Source organism: Megascapheus bottae, chromosome 9, assembly GCF_031878675.1.
Source record: "Megascapheus bottae isolate mThoBot1 chromosome 9, mThoBot2.hap1, whole genome shotgun sequence".
Taxonomy (NCBI): Eukaryota; Metazoa; Chordata; class Mammalia; order Rodentia; family Geomyidae; genus Megascapheus; species Megascapheus bottae.
Window position 1 is genome coordinate 19,179,072 of NC_143517.1, and position 14,956 is coordinate 19,194,027.

General features: G+C 37.9%; 1 protein-coding gene and 1 pseudogene across 4 annotated transcripts in view; one reads left to right on the forward strand and one right to left on the reverse strand.

Moving 5' to 3' along the window:
• Ncoa2 (nuclear receptor coactivator 2) overlaps window positions 1-14,956 on the reverse strand; it is a 255,666-nt gene that overhangs the window by 100,205 nt on the left and 140,505 nt on the right. The gene's annotated exons all lie outside the window — the stretch shown is intronic.
• On the forward strand, window positions 12,124-13,211 carry LOC150058857 (protein FAM204A pseudogene; annotated as a pseudogene).

Below are 14,956 nucleotides of genomic sequence, written 5' to 3' on the forward strand. Positions count from 1 at the left end.
TTACAGTCATTGAAAATAAGCCAGCTTCAAGCAGATGTTGGGGGTACTGAAGGACAAGATTGGAAAAGAAGTTTCCCTTTGTCCATTCTCCTTATCCATAGCCACACAATAGCCCTGTTTTCAATGTAACTGCACTCCCTCCCTCTCATCCATTGATATCAACTTGTCCTAGATAACAAAGGAAAGAGTTACACAGATAGCAAAGAAAAGAGTTACAACCAACAAGAGTTAGTTGAGTCTTACTTTTTAAAAAAATGAGAACATTTTGGGAGGGGTAAAGTCAAACACTTGGCTACTAACAGAAAGCAAAATAATGTCAAGAGTCCTCACTACAATTTAAAATGCACCTCTCCTTCACAAACCCATCCATATCATGTATAGGCATGTAAAACAGCCTCGTACCATGAATCACCCAGAATCAATGTAATCCATAATGTGTATTTTAATTTTACCTTCTCTTCAGTACAGGCCATCTTCTAAACAATGCCTATGAAACTACCAGATTTGTAATATGGTAAACAAATTCAGTTAAAGAATAAGAAAACCCTTGATTAAAATCAGTTGGTGATGAAACGTCAGATCTCTGGAGCTAGCTCTAAGATTTTTTTTTTTTTTAATTTTTTACCAGTCCTGGGCTTGAGCTCAGGGCCTGAGCACTGTCCTTGGACTTTCTCAAGGCTAGAGCTCTACCACTTGAGCCTCAGCACCATTTCCTGCCTTTTTTGTATGTGGTATCAAGGAATCGAACCCGGGTCTTCGTGCATGCTAGGCAAGCACTTTAACCACTAGGCCAAACTCCCCGCCCTAAGATTTTTTTTTTTTTTTTTGCCAGTCCTGGGGCTTGAACTCACAGCCTGAGCACTGTCCTTGAACCTTTTTTTGCTCAAGGCTAGTTCTCTGCCACTTGAGTCACAGCACCACTTCCAACTTTTTCTGTGTATGTGGTACCAAGGAATTGAACCCGGGTCTCCATGCATGCTAGGCAAGCACTCTACCACTAGGCCAAACTCCCAGCCCTCTAAGATAAGTTTTTAAAAGTTAGCCCTTACATTGAGATTGAGCTATACAATGAAACTTCCCAAGATAGAAATGACAAGGAAAGTTGACTTATTTCAGCATCAAAGCCTCCATGAGTAGGATCTATCAAATAAATTAGCTCCTAAAAGGCTTCTACAATCTCCAATGACTTTCAGGTTCTTTCTGAATTCTTTTTTTTTTGGGGGGGGGGGCGGGGGGTCCGTTGTGGGGCTTGGACTCCTGCATGTTGTCCCTGAGCTCTTCAGCTCAAGGCTACAGCCCTACCTCTTGAGCCACACCATCACTTCCCATTTTCTACTGGTTAATTGGAGACAAGAGTCTCAGTGTCTTTAGTGCCCAGGCTGGCTCTGAACCTCCGATTCTCAGATTTAAGCCACCTGAAAAGCTAGGATTACTGGCGTGAGTCTTAATCAGTCAAATTGTGTAGCAGGCAACAAACAAAGATCAAATGGCCTAGAACTCATGATTATCCAACTTCAGCTTCCTGAGTTACAGCTGGAATTAAAGGTATGCAACATGATGCCTGGCTGACAACTTTTTAATGCTTTAACAAATATAAAACTATACATAAATCATCAATGGTCCATCTGGACTCTACTAAACTATAAAAGGGTCTCTCAAACAGGCACTATAGTTCAAAAGGCCATCTAAAAGCTAAACTGCAAGCCCTATTTTATCACATGAAAACCATTTTTCCTTCAAAGTGCACCGTGTTCTTGGGAGGGATCCCTTTGTTAAACAACAGCAAAATTTCTCAGCAGTCTCTGATAAGTCTAAGGAAACACAGTATCTAATGCTACAAACTAAACATGCCTTCTGCTGTAAATGCCTGAGAAAAACAGAAAACAGCAGAGCAGGTATTTGGAAGTTAGATGACACAGACACAAGATACTCAATAGACAGAACAGGGGAATACCACCTTCTAACTAGTGTTAATTGGTCAAAATTACCCAAAGCAAACCTTTGGCAAGACTTCAACTTTTTGTAAGACTTCAACTTTTTGTAGTAAATACTCCAGACAGACTATGCAATTTTTGATTCATACAAGCATCACATGCGCAAATAAAAGCAAAAACATGGAGAATCAAATATTTTTCTTCCTACTAGTAAACAATGCAGTTAATAGTGATAGGACATTGTATAGTATTTCAAAACATTTTAGCCAATAAAATGCTTATCATTTCTCCCCCAAACTCATTTTTACTATATCATGAAAACATTTTTAACTTTATGTCTTCCTAAAGCGATGGTGCTTTTCAGTTTTCATACAATAAAAATTTAATTTACCTCCTGTATTACAGTCGACAACTATAGATTCAGTCTCGTAAAACTGCACATTAATTCACACCACGACAACAGTTAGCTTGTAAAATTTTAGAGGAATTATTTCAAATAAATCCAGAATTAATGACACCTTATTTGAAAACAAATTCCCAATTTAATGCTACTAATTTATAGCAACTTACAATACATTTGACTTCTTACTATCATAAGTCTTCTCATTGGGATAGGTTTTTTCAATACTAAAACACTAGCAGTCTACAGTTGGGTACATAATAAAAGAAAACAACAGATCCCATAACTAACTATTATCCAAGGTAAAATGGTCTTTAGCACCTACATCTTGAATAATTGTATTTTAGTCCATGGAATAGTAACAGGGCATAAACAAATGTTAAAGCTAAAAATTTCCTTTCTTCTTAATATGTTCTGCTCTTAGATTTACTTGACTATAATGGCCTTAAAGTGGTATATTAGACAGTAACCAGAAGACATATTCCATTTTCTGACTGAAAGCCAATAATACTCATGAATTTTTTAGCTGAAAGACACTTCAAGATGCCACTGGGAAGACTGTAATAAACACATTAGTCTGCAAATGGGCGGCTGTAATAATCAAATAGATGGCTAAATTCATGTTCACTGGTGAACCGGTGATACAAATATTTAGCTGAAACGTTATCATCAAAATCTCTTAAAGCAGAGAAAGTCTCCAAAGTCTAGGCAAAAGTCAGTATAGAGTTAAGGACGGACGAGGAAGCTGTTCTGCACTCTCATTACCAACAGGGGGAACGCATCTAGTCAGACACAGGTGACCTAAAATGGTTTCCACTTCCTAGATTCTTACAAAGTTCCTTAACATACCCCGTCACTGATTCGGCAACATCAGCTGGCCCCAATGTGGCAGAGAATTATATGACCAAGTTTTAACAAGATCTTGGTTGAGAAAACTTCAGAAGCCACATACCTTCCATGTGAGCACTGTCCCTTCCTTTATTTTTTAACTCCTAAAACTTAAAAACTGTGGAATGGTAATGATGTACTTGTGTTAAAGAAAAAGAAAAGAGTTTCATTAAAATTCAGTTACTTTTATTTAATCTGAAGCCCATATTAAACTCCTTTATTGGATTAATCACCTCTCATTAATGACAGAAATTTACTAAAATAGCAAGTGTTGATAGGCCGTGCCTACACAAAAAGTCCTTTTCTCATAGGAGTTGTGAAAGGTCCCTGTACAAAAACACAAACTAAAAAATAAAATGATAGGAACATATGCAATTTTGTAAATTTTGTAAATTCATAAATGTATCTTCATATAGAATTATACAGAATTCGTATACAAAACTATTGTGAATTGTATTATTCTATAATCTTTTCCCACAGTATGTTTTACTCTGTTGTATTTGGGTTTTGGGTTTTTTTTGTTTTGTTTTGTTTTTTTTGGTGAGTCATGGGGTTTGAATCCTGGGCCTACATAGAAAGCACAAGGCCCCAAGTTCAAATCCCAATAAGCTTTAACAAGACAGCTAATAGCTAGTGATGATCATTTCTGGATGCTCACTATGTTGGCAGGCCTGCCCTACAAACTTGACCTGTGAGAACTCCTTTCATTCCCAGAACAAGGCATGCTTATCGGTACTTACAGAGGAAGAAACTGAGGTGCAAATGACAATGTAAAGTGCACAAGGCCACTCAGAAGTTATAGTGTTCATAAGTGAGTCTGAACAGTTTTTCAACTCTTAGCCACTGTAATAGTTGCATTACAGTTTCTTAGTACTTTAATACTTTCAAGGAGGAATTTTATAAACAGGAATTCATTTATTACAGGAATTCATGCATTTTTACTTGGTAAACAATGATTACAGAAAAAGAGTGCTGTTATATTTAATAAAGTTACCGAAATGAGAAAAAGAAGTAGGAATTTTCTCTAAGCACACTAACATATAAAGTTCCATTTTAAACAATAACAATGTTCTTTCCTTATGCAACCAGACATAGTTAAGTGGTTGATTTGAAAAGTCAGTTACGGATAATGTTAGAAAATAATATACTATTTTAATAATTTCCTTTTAACTTCAAGTATGTAAAGTCTGCATATAACAAATATATTATTTATATTCAATATATGATCAATATAAAGTCTGAACGCAATATACCTATAATAAAAGTACTGCCTTCTACTTGAAAATGTTTTGTCTTTGAAACAGACCTGTACACTTAAAGAAGTTTTTCCCCCCATTGTTGCTGTTGTTGTCCTGGGGTTGGGTGCTGTCTATGAGCATTTTTGCTACAGGCTAGCATTTTAACACTTAAATCACAGTTCTACATCCAACTTTTTTTTTGGTAATTAATGGACATACAGTTTTCACAGAATTCCCTGCCCTGGTTGTCTTTAAACCATTATTCTCAGATCAGAAGGCCTTTTGAGTAGATAAAGATTACAGTCATGGACCACTGATGACCAGCTCTATGTTTGGTTTTTGAGACATGATTTCATGATGCAGTCAGCTGGCCTTGAATTCAAAATCTTCCTGCTTCAGCTTCCAAATGCCAGGATTACAGTCATAAGTCACTACACCTGGCCCTCACAATGCTTTTAAGGTACAGATATTATATTCCCCATCTACTATAGATGTATTATAGATCTTCATTAAGCAGCAATTTTTGTTCATTTAAATTTGAGGCCAAATTTTTTACAGAGACAAGTTGTCTATTTTGAAATCTATACATAACCAGTAACATGCTTAATTAAATTGCACAAGTGAAATAAATACAAGTGGCATAATCTGGTCTGGAGAATAGAATGTGGATGTAGATAGGCATGACATATTCTTGCAAGGTGCACAACTGGGACAGGCTTGACGTGCAAACTGGTTGGCAATCTTCAAAGGCTAGTAGCAGGGGCCGTGATTTACACATCAGAATACAGATCATGGGCACACCACTCTATCAATCAATTATATAGGTCAGAATTTATACAAAGTTAAACTCAGGAGAGAGGTCATTCAGTCACTATTATTTATTACAACTTACTATGTGCTGAGTATTGTTCTAGGTATTAAGGAAATAGCAACAAACAAGAGTCTATACTATTTGTTCTGTCAGGTAGAATGGGGACAGGGAAGGGCTAGAAAAACAAAAGATTGTATCAGACTGTGACTAGATAAAGAGAAGTATAGGAAGATTAAGATATACTGTAATGTTTGGATCTGGGTGAACAGAAGGCTTTAAAGGTTCTCTTTTTCTTTCTGCAACTCATCATGCAACTTTTTTTTCCCACCCCTGGTACTGGAGCTTGCACTCAGAGCCTGGGCACTGTCCTTGAGCTTTCTGAAGGCTAGTGCTCTACCACTGGAGCCACAGAACCACTTCCAGCCTTTTCTGTGTGTGGTACCAAGGAACCAAATCCAGAGTTTTGTGAATGGTAGGAAAGTACTCTACCACTAGGCCACACTCCCGGCTCCCCACCATGGAATGTTATCTCTACACCTGCAAGTCATAGTGACAGCCCTGCTGACCCACAGGATGGCCCGTCCTGAGGACTCCCACTCCAGTTTCTGAAAGACTCCGAAAACCAGTTAATTCTAACCTACATTCCTTTCTTTATTTCCATTCCTTTTCATGTGCGCTCATACGCAAGAGGGTGTGTGTGTGTGTGTGTGTGTACACATGTCTGCTCTCAAAGCTTCAACTAAGGGTGCCCATCTCTGAGCTTCTTTGCTCAAGGCAAGTGCTGTTATTTGAGGCCCAGCTACATTTCCAACAGTTTTGTTTTGGTGGTTAATTAGAGAAAAGAGTTTCAATTTCCTCCCTGAACTGGCTTCAAATTATGATCCTCAGATCTCAGATTCCTGAGCAACTAGGATTACAGGCATCAATCACCAGAGCCTGGCTATCTTTTCAATTCTTTCTCTGTAATCAAATATGAAAAGAAAATACAGCCAAAACACACATGCAGTTTGTAGGGAAAAGTACAGAAGCCAAACCAAGGGCTTGAGGTTGAAGAAGATAAGATATACTACTTAGAGCTTTTTTTTGTCAGCCTGAATTATGTGTAAATGCTGTATAATAGTTTTTCTGAAATATTCTTGTTCTGTGTTCTTCCACACTTCTGCACCAGAAAAAAAAAATAACATGGAAGGAAAACGTGGTTTTAGGAGTCATCTTCTCACAATACAAATTTCAACAAACTTACTTTTAGTTAATTACATTAACTCTAAACAGCACTGGCTAGGAAGAACACAACTCTAATCAGCAGAGCCCCACCAAAATTCTCCACCCGGTATCAGTCCTGTTTGGTCTTATAAAATAATTTACATTTACAAATAGCACAGCCTAGAGAATAATTAACTAAATTGCCAGAATCATAAATTTATCTCTAATAGCTCATTATTTGAATTTAAAAATTTTCTTTGTACCTAAAAATACTAATTTTTTTTCTTTCCCAAATATTTATTCTGGTAATCATCATAACAAAAGGTACTGTAAGTCTAGGAGAGGCTTATGTTTCAGCACAAGTTTCAAATTTGGGACACAGTGAAATTATAGAACAGTCTTCCAGGCTCAAGGCCAGGGAGCCCAGTAGTTTTAGAGAATGTTACAAGGAGCACAACATTTATATTTCCAGATGGAGAGTTACTGTGCTTTATGGAATAAAAGTTACACTAAAACATAATCATTTTGCTGGGTGCAGGTGTCTCATGCCTGTAAGCCTAGTTATTCAGGAGCCCAAGATCTGAGGATGGCTGTTCAAAGGCATAATAGGCAGGAAAGTCCATGAATCTCTTATTTACAATAAACCACCAAGAAGCCTCAAGTGGATCTGTGGTTTAAGTGGTAGAGCATTAGCCTTGAGCAAAAAAAAAAAAAAAAAAAAAAAACAGTATTAGCAGTAAAAAAAAGAGGTAGTTTCTAATTACCTCTAGACAAACAATAAAAATGTAAACACAAGTTTGGAGTGTGTTGCAAATAAAATGCCTATGCCAATTACTAAATAGTAATGGTTTATAAGAGGTACTAAGAAGGTTAAAAGCAATCTCCTATTTTCTGTTTTGCTCTCCACATTTTTTCCCATCCCAATACATTTTTCATTTGAAAGTATAAAGAACAACTGAGACTTAAGATGTATGAGACTACTGTACTTTATTAGCTGTAACAGAGAGGGAATAAGCATGCAATAACCTTTAAAGAAATTAAGGTAATTGTTTGATACCACAAAGACAGCTAACTGTATTATGTTCCCCTGTCACCTACCAAAATTAAAGGGATAATGATTCTTTTATCTGAAATTCAACTCTTGCTTTCTGCTGATTTAGAGTGATACGGAAAACCTAAGCTAGCTCTTATCATGACACATTGCATATTATGGGTCCATAAGCATGCACATGTCATCTTTAGTTAGAAGTCCAGTGTTTCAAAACCATTTGCAGTGACTATTACACTTAGGGAAAACATATTTAACAATTAAGTTTTAGGCTGGGAGTTTGGCCTAGTGGTAGAGTGCTTGCCTACCATGCACAAATACCTGGGTTCAATTTCTCATACCACATACATAGAAAAAAGCCAGAAGTGGTGCTGTGGCTCAAGTGACAGAGCACTAGCCTTGAAGAAAAAGCCCAAGGTTAATGCTCAGGCCCTGAATTCAGGGCCCAGGACTGGCAAAAAAAACAATAACAAAATTTTCAAACGTTAAATTTGTGAACCAAACAGGCTTCCTTTTGCTTTGAATATTTCAAGCTGTATTTTAGGGTTTTAATTTACATTCTGTTTCTTTCTTCCTTTCTTTTTCTTCCCTTCCCTTCTCTCCCCTCCTCTTCTTACTCTCCCTCCCCTCCCCTTTCTTCCCCTCCTATCCCATGTTAAATTCAACTGTCCTAATAATTACTGAGTACCTGCTAAAGGCAAATTATTGTGTTTTGGGCACTGCAATGCAGTCAGCAAGTATAAAAGAAAATGATATCAAGAAATGAACAATGTAGGAAAAGGATATAGATAGGGAATTAAGTACCATGGAAAACTACATATGAAAATGCTATTGAGGGAGAAATTACACCTTGCTTTGAGCAAATATCTGGCAAAGGTTTAGTGAATACCTGGGCTGGGTTTTAAAGAATGGGTAGAATTTTCCAAGGTGAAGTGCTGGTGGTGAGCATGTAGGAGATATCTCCGGGACCTTACACTGGGGCAGCTTACAAAGAACAAAACCAGGCCAGAGGTGCTAGGGTGGGATGCCTGCGCCAGTGCGGCCACAGGACCAGAGGAAGAAGGAATTGGGGTACAGTCCTACTCCACACTAAGGAAGCCAATGCAAGCCTCTTCAAGTGGCACACAGGAGCTGGCAAGAATTGTATGCTGGCTCCAGGCAAACAACAAAGTGAAAACACTGAGGTGGGCCCTGCCACCTCTATCCACCCACCGTGCCTGTAACATTTATATGGCTGAAGTTGAAGAACTTCTACCCTTCAGATTTTCTTGCCCATCAATACCCTGCAACATGACTAACTTTACTGAATATTTTTCTTCCTAGGTGGGGGAAAAAGGAGACAGATAAAATAGTGCATTTCCATTCATTTCTCCTTTTAGTTATCAGATACTTACAGATAACTTACAGCCTGAAAACACTACTTCCTGAGTAGTAGTAGTTTCTACTACCTTACTCAAGTGTGAGCATAAGGAAAAGTATAAGCTAAATGTGACCAAAATCAGTTATGCTAAAAAGATAGCAGAAATAGAGAAAGGGGACGAAGAAAAGCTAATAGGACACTACAAAAGGCTATCTATGGTACAAGTCAACTCTATTAAATGTCCAGAGTGAGAAAATACATAGAAACAGAAGGTAAATGAGTCATTACCAGGAAGGAGAAACAAAAAGTGATGGCTAAGTATAGGGTTTCTTTCTGGGTTGATGAAAATGCTCTGAAACCAGATAATATTGAAAGCTGCACAATGTGTGAGTTAACTAAATGCTGCAAGGCTGTATACCTTCAAAGGTTCATTTCTGTTATGTTGAAGTTTATTATTTTATTGTTGTTGCTGATTGTGGGGCTTGAACTCAGGGGCCTGTGCATTGTCCAGGAGCCATTTTGTGCTTAAAACTGCAATCTAACACTTGAGCCACAGCACCGCTTTCAGGTCTTTAGTGATTAACTAGAGATAAGCATCTCTTAGGGACTTTTCTGCCCAGGCTGATTTCGAAGCCTTATCCTCAGATCTCAGTCTTTTGAGTAGCTAGGATTATAGGTATGAGCCACTGGGACCCAGCTATAAATTTAATTTTAATAAAGTTATTAGTTATACCTATCATTCTCCCACAAAAACAAAACCCACAAGCTATTAAGCTTGATACTGAAAACTAGACAAGCCAAGTTCACAGGTATCTAGAAAATACACTGGGGTCATCATTTATAATAATTTCATTGATACTTGGTACTTAGAATAGTCAAATTCATAAAGGTTAGCAGGCCCTGAATGATGAGGGGAATGTCTAATGTTTAAAGTTTCTTTCTGCTTAGAATGATGAAATTCAAAAACTGAATTCTAGCAACAGCTGCAAAATTTGTGAACGTATTTAATGTTGTGAACATACAAGCTTAAAAAGGAAAATAATGCTTATGTAAATTTTACCACAGTAATTTTAATAAAACAAGTCAAACAAATATAATAAGGGTACTACTAAATGGGAGACATCAGTAGTGTGGTTTGACTGTCAGCATTTCTACAAAGCTTTCCAGATAATGCAAAGTTTCAGCCTGATTAAGAACTGGCACATGGACAGGCTCACGCCTGTAACCATAGCTACTCAGGAGGATGAGATCTGAGGATCACAGTTCAAAGCTAGCCCAGTCACTAAAGACCTTGAGACTCCTATCTCCAATTAAACTGGAAGTGGCACTGTGGTTCAAGGGGTAGGGCAATAGCCTTGAGATAAAGACCTCAGGGACAATGCTCAGGCCCTGGGTAGGGCAGTATCCTTAAGCTGAAGAGCTCAGAAACAGTGTTCAGGCCCAGAGTCCAAGCCCCACGACCCGCAAAAAAAAAAGAACTGGCACATGGCAGCGTCTTTGGCAGAACCATTCTAGAATCACAAATCTTTCTTTCCAGCCTCAAGCTCTCACCTCAAAAACCAGCCAGCCACTGCTAAGAGTTAACTAACTCATTCATGTCTCTGCCCCATCCCCAAAATGTCCTACCTGTAAGAACATTCTCTCTGTCTATATTCTCCTTTTCACACCATCATAAGGCAACTTTTGTCTTTCAAGTCTCCCTGATCATGACTTCCCCACCATTTGTATTTCATCTCTCATTTGGATTTTTCAACAGCAATCTCCTTGCTTTCTGATCATTTTCTTGCTTAGCTTCTTTGGCAACTCAATTCCCTCAGAAAGGGTCCCTAAGTTTCCTCAGAAGTCAAGGAACCACTTTTGCCTGTGTCTACAGACTCCTGTCCTTTGTGTTGGCCAAACCTGTAAACTGCAGAGGGGAGGGAGTGGAGGGGGTGTTTCACCTCCTATATGACACCTCTTCCTCAGTCTGTGGCTTGTCCTTTATTGAAGAAGACAGAGACATTTCCTTTTGCGTTAACTGTCTCTTGTCAACTAAAATCAACTCTAGTAGCTCTCCTACCCCTAAGTTTAAGTTGTTCACCTCTATGTAATAGTTCACCTCTATGTAATAGTTTATATATAACTATCATTAACAACACATGTCGTAATTATCTTCTGTGTTTCCTTTTCTGCTTCTTAAAGGCAGAAGCTAAGCTTTTGTTGTTTGTTTTAAAATCCTAGGCCCTTATCAGGCTGCCGGACATTTGAATAGTTTGTGAAATACACTGCCAACTGCTAGAGTTGCTGCCTTGCTACCTGATGATCCATTACTCTCCTATTCTTTTAGGGTTTACCTCATCTCCTCAAATACAGTATTTCCAGTATTTTTTCTCTAGGATTTTTTTTTAAAAAGTTTTGATATTAACCTGTAAGAAAGTACTAACATTGTTAGCTTGCAAAGCTAGAATGTTTGCCACAAGGAAAAACACAAAAGCTTGCATCAAGCTGAAAAAAAAAAATTAAGTGTACGAAATTCTAAGTAAGAGAAACCAAGAGACCAATTATTTGAATGAGAATATCCAGGGGAGTTTAGCTGGTTGCAAGCTGAATATGATTTTACCAATTTACTTGAGGCTAATCATTAAAATAAATTTACTTTTAGACTGCAAGAACAAAAGCAAAATAAGAACTCTGTGACTCAGATCAAAACATGAGACTGTGTGTTAAGATCCAGAAGATTCTAATAGGTTCATGGTGAAATTAGTCAGTGATACACACATGTGCTCATGTATGCACACAAGCACATGCACATGGGCCTGGGAGCACACATGCATACACACACGGACACACACACACACAGAAAGAACTTTGGAAGCAGAGAGGGAAGGAGGGGGATGGAGGAAGATAAAAAGTTTGTTAAGCTACTAGGGAAACTCATAGATACTAGGGAAAATCACAGATGAAACACGTCCATTGTGTGTGCTGAAAGGACATTTCAAAAAGGAAAGATGCCACAGTGGCAAAATGAAAACAAACTCAAAATTGAGTAGACCTTATTCTAAATGACTGGGGAAAGAAATATTTCAGATTTTAGAATTTAAAAAAATATCTAAAATCTTTACAAAGACCTGTAAGAAAATCTGGGATGTTGACGGGGGTCCTAAGATGGCTGCCAGACGGCGGTTTCCTGGTCGGTTGATACTAAATCAGGAGAGGTACAACCTGGATCATATGTACACATAAATGAATGGTGCCTTGGAGATCAGTAGTAATGAAGAAAGGATGTGGAGTGGGCTACTGCCTCCTGGCCTAAATGAAAGTGATGTTGAGTCAGATTCTGAAGATGAAGCCATACCTGAGAACTCCAACTTTAACTTACAAGAAGTTAAAGAGGATGGGCTCTGTAGGAAATCAGGTGCCTCAGATTGCCCAGAAGATGGACCAGAAACGGAGCCCAGGTCCAGGCAAATGCATATGAAGAGTGCCCTTCTGGAATTTCCATAAATATGTGGAATAAATTTCAAGAATTGCATAAAAAACATTCTGAACAGAAAACTTCAGCCTCAAGATTGAAAAGGAGAAAACGTTCCAGAAAAGATAAGTTGAAGAATGAAAAAGAATCTGATAGTGAACAGTTCATAAATGAAGCCCAATGGAAGGAGCTTACTCAGTATTTTGGAGCCAATGATAGATTTGAACCTCCCGTGAAAAAGAAAAAAGTTGAAAAGTCAGGTCTGGAGAAGAGGAGAGACCAGGCTGTGGATGAGTGGGATGTTGAGAAGGCTGAAGAACTCAGCAATGAGCTACCTACTCGGGAGCTTGGTGTAAAAATTGCCAAAGCAATTGCCTGCCACAAGTTTGTAGAAGCCAAAAAGGAGGCTGAAAATTCACAAGCTGCTCGAAAGAGGAAGAAGCTGGCATGGGGATTTGAAGCAAAGAAGAGATGGGAAACCAAAAGCAACATGGGATATATGTAACCTGGAGCTCAACACTTACAGACTCACAAGCTCATATAAGCAAGACTTTCCTGCTTAAACATGTTGGAAATTGATATAAGTAGGAAAATATCAGCACTTGGATTTTTTCTAAGGAGTTTATTTTTATTTTTAAATTTTATTTTCTTGTCAGGCTGATGTTCAGAGGGTTACAGTTACATATGTAAGGTAGTGAGTACATTTCTTGTCCAACATTGTCACTTCCTCCCACATTTTTCTCCTACTTCCTCTTCCCCTCTCCCCGAATCCCCTCTTTCAAGAGTTTACTCTTGAATTGAATGTTTTTGTTAATTGTGTAAGAAATTTAAACATACACAGAGGGAAAAAAGGTGGTTTTTTTCTAATTAATTTGAATAGACCTTACAGTGTGAAATCAATCTGCTTTTCATTTGTTTGGTATAGCAGAGCCTATGGAATTTATCTGTTCTAGGCATGACTAGCATGATTCTGGAATTGTGATTTTAAAATTGTGACCGTTTTTACAGATAACTTAATGTCATAAAAACTATTATGGGTCCCTTATTGGTGGCAGTAGAACTGATATTTTTATGGTGACATAGCAAAAAATTTTTTGTATACCTTCAGATGAAAGATAATTATAAAGAGGGATAGAATGTAGTATTGAGAGGGTAGTTTAGTTTCAGTTCTGCATAAAAATGTCCTATCTCGGCTCTTTCTTTAAATTATTAGAGGGTATAGTTACATTACATGTTTATATTATATTAGATGTATAATTTTATTAAACAATAATTATAATTCCAAATGACAAAAAAAAGAAAATCTGGAATGCTCGCATTTTGGATGCTCCCTTTATAATTTATTAGGCGTTAGGTAATTATTTTCAGACACTGTGTTACCTAACTTTCAGAGTTCTACAGAGCATATACTGTCCCAATTTACAGAGTAGAACACAAATTTCAGACATGTTTACTGACCTTGATCTACATGCTCCTAAGTTACAGAATCAACGAGGTTTGAAGCCAAGCTAACTGCAAGTATAATGTTCTATCCACAGTGTTTCATGTTTTGACACAAAAAATATGTCATCCTTCAAGTTTGTGAATGCCCATCTCCGGAGAACTCAGATATTACCATTATGAGCGACTGCCAGATATAGTTAGAATCCATACGTTTAGCTAACTGCTGGCCTTCCAATGTGAACAGAAATTCCCACAGACAAGCCAAAAGCTGTTGACCTCATGTGAAGGAATGAAGAAATCAGAATCTGACTTTCTTCCTAGCACTATTAAGAAAATAAGATCTTCCATTTTATCTGAAGTGTCACTTTAATACACCACCAACTGTTCCTAACAGGTACCAACTATAACCAACAGGAAATATAACATTATCTGGCTGAACTATAAAATGGTACCAAACTTAGGTAGACTGGAAAGTCCTCACAGCTGCAGTCCAGACCCTCAATTCTAGCTAAGCACTTAGTCTTAATACCTCACAATAAATGGGTCCACTTATCTAGGTTTCTCCTGTTCACGTTAACCAGTGTGTAAGAAAGCACTTTGGGCACACATCTGTTACTTTGTCACTGCCTAACAAATCCAAGGTGCCTTGACAATGTTATAACCAAATTCATTAGGAAATTATATTCCAATATCCAATTCCAACTGTCGAGGTTATCGAGGGAGAGCTAAAATAATCAGATAGTGATGTGAGATCAGACCAGGGATGGCAAAAGGAGCCTTAAAACCCTGTAGGGAGCTATTAATAATTCAACACTGGTTAATTCATATAAACATATATCCCAATTTGTTACTCAAGAGAAAGATATGTAGAAACATGATAGGATTCAAACTGGTCTTCTAATTTTAAGAAACACAAGACTCAAGAGTCTCAAAGACCTTGGTGTATGCTACACAGCCTCCTATAGGTGTGTCTGTTCTGAACTGAACAATGCCTGCCCCAGACCTTCCTGAGGACATGCAAACAGCTACTCCAAGAAGTAGCTTACTCCTTCTTCATCAGACCCTGAGAAATTACTCTTCATGGATGTCTGAGGCAGGCATCCAGCCTACAGTCTGCCCAGGGAGGCTCATGGGGTTTGCTGGACAGAAAACTTGTATCCAAAGACAAAAGGGTAAATAG